General features: G+C 35.5%; 1 pseudogene; it reads right to left on the bottom strand.

Moving 5' to 3' along the window:
• Positions 1-616: 616 nt before the first annotated feature.
• On the bottom strand, positions 617-5523 carry LOC102826488 (annotated as a pseudogene).
• Between the last annotated feature and the right edge of the window lie 5240 nt (positions 5524-10763).

The raw sequence follows: 10763 nt of genomic DNA, 5'->3' as shown, positions 1-10763 counted from the left end.
GTAAATCTCCTATGTAAATTAAATGAGTAAATAAAGATAGACTGAATAAAAGTTAATCACAGAAGTTAAAAGATCTGTACTTTATTGTAAAGTCTGCCAAACTAGACATTCAGTCATGAGAAAACACACTCTGTGGATGATTCTAAATTCAGAAGAGTGTTTCCTCTGACAGTATAGAGAATGCATATACCATCTTTTTTGGAAAGACTTAATTTGAGGAGAAGGGCACATAGATCTACACATAATTGTCCTTATGTTTTAGTAATAAGGTGTCATTGTGCAGTAACTGGCTTAACATAGTCCTCTAACGATAGTCTTTATAACTGCAACCAAATGATTGTGTTGTTGTTGTTAAGTGCCATCGAGTCAGTTCTGACTCGGCAACCCCATATGGGGTTTCCAAGGAGCAGCTTGGTGAGCTTGAACCATCAAACTTGCAGTTCAAACTAACTATATAGTCAAGCTCATTAACCCACAGTGCCACAGCCCAACATGAGGATTTGAAGGTTTGCTAGTAACATAAATAAGGTGCATAATACCCTTGTGGATTTTGTTGTGTTCACTTCTAATCAAAGGACTCTTTCCTGAATTTTTCTTCAACTGGAATTGTAACCTGTTACTTTCCTAAAGCCCCATAACGATGAGCATAGTCTGTGATCTTTGTGTGGCCACTGAAATAAAATTTTCAAACCCAGCAGGGATATAGAGAGTGCTCTGGTAGGGACAGTTGGTGTCAGAGCTGGTAAAATGTTGTAGGATAGAGGCATGTCTGGCCTTCACCACATAGGTATTATCCTTGGGTAGCTGAGGTTAATGATCTTGATTCTTCTCCTGCTTGTGAAGTTAGAGACAGTCAGATGCTACCACCATTGAATATTTGCAAATGTAAATGACATAGATTAAATCATAGAAACAAAATTAAATTTCAGTGAAGATCTATCCAGACAGGGAATATCTGAGTTGTTTAGTAGAGGAAAAAGTAGAGAAAGTGAAAAAAAAAAAAGAAAAAAAATGAGTCCCAACCATTGGTAGAATAGGATTAAGAGAGTCAACATGTAATATGCAAGACATGGGATGCAGTCAAACTCTGAAATATCTGAACCCCTTTAACACAAAACATAAATAACATTATCCATAGTTCTTAATATTGCAATGTACTTGTAAATAGCAATTATTTTTTTTTCTTCTCAATATGTTACTTATTTGCTTTCTTTCTAAGCCTAATATTCACCTTCTAACAAGTTTCTTCATCAGCTGTTTGTTGGTTTGTTTTATTGAGATGGTTGGCATGTACCTACTATGCTAGAAGAAGGTAGTCAAGCACTCAGCTGTTAGGTGAAAGGTGCGCTAAGTAATTACTGCGATGTGACATTCTTTACTTCAAGTTAATCTGATTTACATTATTCAAGTTGGATTTAACATATATAATGACTCACATTAGTTTGTTATTCTTATTCACATTAGTTTTACTTATTCACATTAGTTTGTTATTTAGTTTATCTAAAATATCTAGTTATATATGAAACATTTATTCTAAGTGAAAACAGATTTTTTTAAATTATGTAATATGTGTTTTATAAGTACTTTGGAGATCATGATGTAGACATGTTTACTCAGTCTTAGAGCTATTTAAAATCTTCATTTGAACAGTGGTTGTTAGATTAAAATTATTTGAAAACATAATCACTGTTGATTGTGTGAAGAACAAGGAAAAGGAGAAAAAAATCCAAAATATTTTTTTAAATTTAACATTAATTTCACTTAAAGGGGTAATTATGATTTTAGATGACTTCATCATGTTTTATTTTCACTAAAAATTTAGAAATATTTAAAAATTATAACTGAAACCCATTTATCTGCTACTGTAAATTTTAATTAGAAACATTAATATTCTACACATATAATATCAATAACAAAGTAAAGAAACTTTACCTTTAAAATTATTTTCAGCTTTTTGCTCCTCAGTATAGTCAGTGCTATGTAGTCAGTTGTTTTACACACCATACTTGTTGTGCTTCAGTAATTTTGTAGTACTTTAATAAACCATTTAAATAGATTTGTAAGGATAGATTTTAAGGAAACTCATATTTTGGTAATTCTTTATAAGAAAACAAAATAACATGAGATGAATACAAATGTGACCAGAGATGTGTAATGGCAGTTCACTTATAGTCACCCATGGTGAGAAGAAATTTATAGAGTAAGTATCTAAAGACATTACTGTTCTTCTCTTAGAATAAAAATCTACTCGCTGGAGTGGGAATAGGTTGCTCCCAGACACTGAATGGAAACTATACTATAATGGCAGAAATTCAAGTCAGATGAGGGACTGAAAGAAAACTCTGTATGGAGTAGCTGCACTTCCCTGGAGCTGATGAACTTCAGAACAGAGGTAAGTTGAGGGAAAAAAAATGAAAATCAGGCATCCCACTGTATCTGTAGCAAGCACTCACACTGATAATGTAATAGATATTGATGCCTGCCCACAGAGATGAATGGTTGACGAAGAAAAGAGACATTTTTCAGCTCTTCCTGATTCCACATTATTCTTCTCATGAGTAGTGCTTGAAAGCTAGTAAAATGATTCAAGAATACCATTACCTCTAGAATGAATCTAATTGGATAAATGGTGACAGGTTATGATACCTGCTGATGTAGAGGTAGTTACAGTTACTTTTTGTATAAGGGAACTTTACGATGCTCAGTGAATTTTGATATTTTTGATAGACTAGGATAATAATGCTTTTATTCTTATTTCCTTAGATATATATTGGCACTTTGAGCAGTGTATCCAAACCCTATCATATTCCATTATCAGTACAAAAGTGTGCAATAACATCTTTCCTTAAAGTTAAAACAATGTACAAAAGAAAACATCTCTGCATTCTATAATATTTTTCTAGTACTGTGCTTCATAAAACAACAATATAACTTTAATAAGTAACCTAATTTTAATAACACATGTCATTTCTACATATTTGGTCCTTTCTTTGTGATGATCTATTAAAATGTATGGATGCTTATGACATAATAAGCTGTGGACAGATATTACAAATAGATATGATTTTTAGTATTTAATAAACATTTATCTTTTGGCTAAGTTCTTACTGTAAAAATATAATATTTACAATATAATTCCAGTCAAAATAGCTTATATGATACCAGAAAACAGACAACTTCTGTGATAGAATTGGGAAGATACTCTGTTTTTATGGTGTTACTCCTTCTACTTTCTAACCACCATCTGATTGATGTGCAATGTTTTCTTGATTTTGTTTGGGTTTTCATTTCATATTTGATATTGATAAAATAATTATGTAAAGAAAGATTTTATGATTTTCTTCAGTTTCAAATCTCATTAACTTGTTTCCTTTCCTCAATATTACACATGTAAAATAACATATATATATATATTTTTTTTTTTTTTTAACCTTGTAGCTTTCAGTGGAGCTGATCCTTTAACAGCTCGGAGAATTTTTTCTTTGTTTTTGAGGATTGTCTTGATTGTTGAGTGAGACATGCCTAACTCGCGAGCAATAGCATTCACTGATTTTCCACCTTCATGTTGTTTAATAACTTTTTGTTTCACTTCCAAATCGATACTTCTCCTTTGCCTCTTGCTGCTGTTATCACTAGCACTGGTTTTGCTGTGTTTGCGAGCCACGATGCACTTCACGGTAATATTTTCAAAAGAAAATTAAACAGAGAGATGATGCTACAACACTCAAGAGACGCACGATTAGCACGATTCACGAGATTGGATGCTGCTGACTCTGAGTAGAAGCATACACTGTTACAGTAACATTTTTAAGTAGGGAAAGTTCACATTAATGATAGAAAGTACAGTACATACATAAGCCAGCACCACAGGTATTTATTTTGACTCTCAAGACATGTTTATAGGTTATGTATGTATTGTACAGTTATATACCTGGCAGCACAACCGGTTTGTATAAGACGCACGTTACATGTGGGAAACTGTTGCCATTCGCTATGTCCAGTTACATCTGCTACGTCCAGTTATGTCTGCTATATCCTGTTCTCCAATCTAGATTTTTGAACTGTATTAAACCATATGGGACCACGGACGTATATGCAGTTGGACGTTGCCTGGACGTTATGCGGCGCATGACAGTATTTTAACGTTCACTTGATATGGGACAGCTCAATGATAAAGTGACAAAAATAGAACTATGTAAGATTCTGAGACAAATCTCATTAGTTGAGCCAAGAAGATGAAGCTATTGTATATTTTATCATTTAAAGCTCATTACAAAAAATTACCTGTTTATATTGGCTAACACAACTTTGGCAGCAAAATCTTTTCTGCTGACCTTCAATCATCAGGTCACTGTTTCCAGCACTTTTACTGGGCATGTACTTGCCACACTTTTCACAACAATTCATTATTAGGCCATTGGTCAATCTGTACTTATTAAAGCAATGGTTACTGCAGAGTTTATGAGTTATATTATCAATGCCAACTTCATGGCGAAGCTCTGTTAGCTTATTACAGATTGTATATTTTGATTTATTCAGAACTCTTTTTCTAAGAATCTGTTTGTCCTCATAGGGAGATAAAGATGATGTATTATAAAATTCTTGGGAGGATTTGCTCGAATCCACTTGAGCAACATCAATAGTCTTTTCTGTAGGTGCATCTTTTTTACACATTGCGTTGCGTTTCTTTGAAGCATGCTTATTAGAGAAGGAAGAAAGGCAGGTGGTAGAACAAAAGAGGTGAGCTGATCCTTTTCGTTGATAAGCTGTCTGTCCCTTCTGTAAAGGTTTTCTGCAGTATGCACAAGTGATTTTAGCTGGCTTACTAAGTTGTTGTTGGAGAGAAGCCTGGAATATCTGCTTAGGAAGTAAGGCCACTGGTGATAAAGAATCCTCCCCTGGTTGTTTCTGATTACCGGGAAATGATGCTGACTGGGAGATCCACAAATCAGGACTATGATGAGTTGTAAATCCTCCATTCTGAAAAAGGTGTCCTGCCACATTCATTCTACCAGGATTAAAAGGTCCTACTCCATTCTTGTTCTTACTTGTTGAAAGACTGGAAGTAGAGAAATCCAAATCTTTGGTTCTGTTTTTAATTCTACAAATACCCCATTCAATAAAACTTGAAGAATTTTGCTTTTGCAAATGATTTACTTCTACATCCTCTTCATCATCAATGACAATTGTTTCACTTATATATCTCTTTTGAGAAGTCAAATCTCTTGAAGGAGGAAGAATTATGGAACTATTTCCTAGTAGCGTTTCCCTTTTTGATATAGTATATAGGTTTCTTTAATCAGCTATTGCTGGTACAGAAACTAAGGGAGGTTGTATAGAATCAATAAATACAACATCATCATCTTCTTCTTCCAAAGGGTTTCTATATCTATTAACTAAATGACTAGTGTGATCAATAAATTAATTTCCTACATCCATGAAACTAGCTGCCATAGCTATACTCCGTAACAAGACAGGAGTCTGCTCAGTCGATTTTATTCCTCCCACTGAACATTTGTCCATGCCAAAAACAAAGGGGGAATGTTTTTCTTAATTTCAGCCACCGGTTCTGGCTGCGGCTCCGCGGAGCGAACCTCCCCTCCCTGGGCCCACCCCCCTTCGGTAACACGCACAACTCCAGTAGGTCCAGTACCCAAAATAACATATATTTTAATTCTATTAGTCCATGAACTTACTAAAGCCACCTTATATAACAATTTCTGATTGAAGAGGTGGGTTCACTGTTAAATGGAGTTTTGTTGTTGTTGTTAGCTGCCATCGAGTTGGTACTGACTCATAGGGACCTATGCAGAGCAGAACGAAACACTGCCCGATCCTGGGCCAAACACACTACTGTTGCCATGCTTGAGTCCATCAATGCTGCCACTTGGCCAATCCATCTCGTTAGGGGTCTTCCTCTTTTTCTCTGACCCTTCATCTTACCAAACATGATTTCCTTCTCCAGCAACTGTTTCCTCCTGACAATATGTTCAAAATATGAGAGACAAAGTTTGGCCATCTTGGCTTCTAAGGAGCACTCTGGCTGCATTTCTTCCAAAATGGATCTATTGGTTCTTTTGGCAATATATGGCACCTTCAATACTCTCCTCCAACACCATAACTCAATAACATCAATTCTTCAACAGTCTTCCTTTTTCCTGTCCAGCTTTTGCATGCATGTGAGATTATTGACAATACCATGGTTTGGATCAGGCACACCTTAGTCCTCAAGCTGACATATTTGCTCTTCAAGGTTTTAAAAAGGTCTTGTGCAGCAGATTTGCCTAATGCAATACGTTGTTTGAATTCTTGACTGCTGCTTCCTTGAGTGTTAATAGTTGATCCAAGAAGAATGAAGTTCTTGACAACTTCAATGTTTCCTCCATTGATAAGAATGTTGTTTATTGGTCCAGTGGTGAGGATTTTTATTTTCTTTACATTGAGATGCAATCCATAATGTAGGCTGTGCTCTTTGATCTTCATCAGTAAATGTTTTAAGTCCTCTTCACTTTCAGCAAGCAAGGTTGTATCATCTGCATATCGCAGGTTGTTAATGAGTCTTCCTCCAATCCTGATGCCACATTTTTCTTCATAGAACCCAGCTTCTCAGATGATTTGCTCAGCATACAGTTTGAATACATATGGTGAAAGAATACAACCCTGTCACACACCTTTCTTAATTTTAAACCATTCCGTGTTCCCATGTGCTGTTGAACAACTGCCTCTTGGTCCAGGGACAGATTTCTCATGAGCACAATTAAGTGTTCTGGAACACTCATACTTCGAAATGTTTTCCATAGCTTGTCATGATCCACACAATGGAAAGCCTTTGTGTAGTCAGTAAAACACAGGTAAACATCTTTCTGATAGTCTCTTTTCTCAGCCATGATCCATTGGACATCAGCAAAGATATCTCATGCTCCACGGCCTCTTCTGAATCTGGCTTGAACCACTGGAAGCTCTCTAGCAATGTATGATTGTAGCTGTTTCTGTATTACCTTTAGTAAAACTTTACTCACATGGGATATCAAAGAGATTGTCTAATGATTTCCTCATTCAATTGGGTCACCTCTCTTTGGAATATGGATCTCTTCCAATCAGTCAGCCACATAGTTGTCTTCCAAATTTCTTGGCAGAGCTGAGTGAGTACCTCCTATGCCGCCTCACTTTCTTGAAAGATTTCAATTTTTATTCCATCAATTCCTGGTGCCTTGTTCTTTGCCAGTTCCTTCAAAGCACCTTGGACTTGGCTCTTGATCATATGTTACCTCTTGAAATGGTTGAATATTAACCATTTCCTTTTAGTACAGTGACTCTGTACAATGATTCCTTCCATCTTCTCTTGATGCTTACTGCATCATTCAATAATTTGCCCAGAGAGTCTTTCAATAATGAAAGTCGAGGCTTGAATATTTTTTCAGTTTCCCCAGCTTGAGTCTTAGAGGGGGGGAAAAAAAAGTTCTATATTTTGAGAATGTTATATTTGAAGTGAATCATAAATGTTTGTGTCTAAATAGCATTCAAGTATGTTCAGAATTATTTGATGAAATTCATGCTTGTATGTGCAGATGAGAAGGACAAAATGTTCCAAATCTCGCAAATAATAAATCAAATTAACTTGCATTGTAATTATTCTTTTGTAAAAGTTTGCTTTTGTTTGCATTGATTTAATTTAATTTTATCTTATTTTCAACTTACAATCTGTAAGTTGATTAATATAGTTTTGATATCTTTCTCCCTGAGGAAATCATATAAAGGGACTTGAGTAACTGAAACTCACAGTAAGCAGTAAGAATAGTATTGAATTATTTTGTATGTTACTTTTACCTGGTGAGCAAGCAGGTCAAATACTAGTATATTCCTAACAGTCAGTGGGAGTTTGTTGTTATTGTTGTTAAATGCCGTCGAGTCAATTCTGACACATGAAGATCCTGTATTGATTTTTTGAGGCGAGGCTGATGAACTTGAATCACCATCAATACATCAATACATCAGGACTCCATTAAGTCAGTTCTGACTCATAGTCACCCTGTGTTCAATAGAAAACATTATGGTCCTAGCTCATCCTCATGATTATTGTTATGTTTGTGCCAATTTTTGCTGTCACTGTCAAGCCATTCCTCTAGTATCAACTACTTTTTTCTAAACAGTAAAAGAACATAAAGATCCCTGAAAAAAGAAGAATGTGAATTTTTCATCCTGGATAATTATTAATGACAGTTGTGCATTCATGACAATTGTGGGGGAATTATACCTGCATCTGAGAGAATTCTATTTCGTTTTCAGATTTTCATAGCTGTACATAAAAAGTGGATCTAAAGGAAACTTAGCCATTTTAGTGAGTCCTGGTCGCACTGTAGGATAAGCATTGGACTGCTCACTACAACGTCGGCAACCACTCCATGGGAGAAAGATGTGGCTTTCACTCTACTTAATTTAATTTTCCATCAATATTATACCAGGCTCATCTTGAATGTGTGTTTACATAGGTGGTGTGGTCTAGAATTATGCAAATGAAACAGTTTCTTCATTTTTGTTTCTGAAAATGTCTCCAATAATTTATAGACTTATGAAATATGCAAAAGCATCCATAGTTTCTATGCTCAGAAGTTAAACATACAAATTGATAAGTCAATTTTCTCCAAACAATTAATCAGGCATACATAATTTTGGTTCTTCTACTTTTTCTATCAAAATGTTGAATAAAATATACAGGTACTTAACAAATTTAAAAAATTCAGAATGATACATAATATAATGAAATCTAAAAATCTATAGTTTTATTAAGGAGTCCTGGTGTGGGACTGTGGGTTAATGAGGTAGGATGCAGGGTAGGTTTGAACTGCAATATCAGCAGTTCAAGCTCACCAGCCGCTTCTCAGAAACCCTATACCAGATTGTTATGAGTCAGAACCAACTCGATGGCACTTAAAAACAACAACAACAACAGCAAGTAGTTTCATCAATAAAAAAATTGTATATCTTTGTATTCTCCTGCAATGCTGCAGCAATTAAATTCAATTTTATTATATCAATTGCAAGGACTTTTTGTTTTTTTTAACAAGCCTTTTTTTTTTTTTTCAATGAACTAAAAACAGAAAAACAAAAAAAACTACTAATAAAAATATTTATGTCTAAATGTATACCTTGATAGCCCAGAGAATACTTTAAATAAGTATATGGTGGTGGTGGTTATATGTCACAGAGTTGGTTCTGAATCACAGCGATCCTTCACAGGGTTTCAGTGGCTGCAAATCTTTATAGGAGCAGAAAGCCTCATCTTTTTCCCACAGATTGGCTGGTAGTTTTGAGCTGCTGACCTTGAGGTTATCAGCCCGACTAGTAACCACTCTGCTACCAGAACTCCACTAAATAAATATGATAGATGTGAATTATTCAATTGAGTGTATATCTTTAAATGATAATAGGGTTAAAAGTGAAATATATAAAATCAAGTTGAAGCTAAAGAGTATTGCTACAAAATCATAGAAATCTTTACTGAGCAAAAATATCTACATGTGAAGATATTCTTTCTTGACCTAGCCTTCATTTAAGTCTATACACTTCTTATGGTGTTTACATCTCTCTAACACTTCCCCAAATAATTTTATTATTATTATTAAGTGCAGTCGAATTGGGTTCCTACCCACAGTTACCCTGTATAGGGTTTCTAAGGATCCACTGGTGAGTTTGAACTGCGGACATTGAGGTTCAAACTGACCTTTTTGTCCAGTGCATTTCCCCACAGTGCTCCAAAGTATTTTATACACATTGTCTTCAACAATGTTAAAACTGCAGTCTGCACAAATTTTAGGGAGTTCTGGAGTGGCACTGTAGGATAAGCAATGAATTAATTAAGCTCAAACTCAGCAGTTCAAACCAACATCCATTCTTTGCCCTTCAGACTTCATATTATTCCCCAAACTAGAAAAAAGAGGAACACAATTGGAGTCACTGTTGTTGTTAAGTGCTGCCAAGTTGGCTCCACTGACTATACGCATGGACCTCAACATATGGGATATATAGAAATCAAGTTGACTACATCTGTGGAAAGAAGTGATGGAAAAGCTCTATATCATCAGTCAAAACAAGGCCAGGGGCAGACTGTGGAACAAACCATCAATTATTGTTGATGTTAGGTGCCATTGAGTCAGTGCAAACTCATAGCTACTTTATGCATAGCAGAACGGAACACTTCCCGAACCTTGACCAATCTTACTATTGTTCCCACGCTTGAGCCCAATGATGCTGCCACTGGCCTAATCTATCTCGCTGAGAGTCTTCCTCTTTTACTCTGATGCACTACCTTACCAAACATGATATCCTTCTCCAGTGACTGGTCCCTCCTGACAATAGATCCAAAGTATAAGGGATGAAGTTTGACCATCTTGGCCTCCAAGGAGCACTCTGACTGCACTTCTTCCAACACAGATCAGTTAGTTCCATGGACAGTCTATGGTACTTTGAATATTCTCCTTCAACACCATAACTCAAAAGCATCAATTCTTCTACGGTTTTCTGTATTTACTGACCAACTTTCACATGCATATGAGGTTATTGAAAATACCAAGGCTTGGGTCAGGCACACTTTAGTCCTCAAGCTGACATCTTTGCTTTTCAACACTTTAAAAAGGTATTGTGCAGCAGATTTTCCTAATGCAATAAATTGTTTGATTTCTTGACTGCTGCTTCCATGAGTGTTGATAGTTGATCCAAGAAGAATGAAGTCCTTGACAACTTCAATCTTTTCTCCATTGATAAGA

This window comes from Chrysochloris asiatica, unplaced genomic scaffold, assembly GCF_000296735.1.
Source record: "Chrysochloris asiatica unplaced genomic scaffold, ChrAsi1.0 scaffold00396, whole genome shotgun sequence".
NCBI lineage: Eukaryota > Metazoa > Chordata > Mammalia > Afrosoricida > Chrysochloridae > Chrysochloris > Chrysochloris asiatica.
Note: the sequence above shows the minus strand (reverse complement) of the source record. Positions and strands in the feature narration are given on the sequence as shown.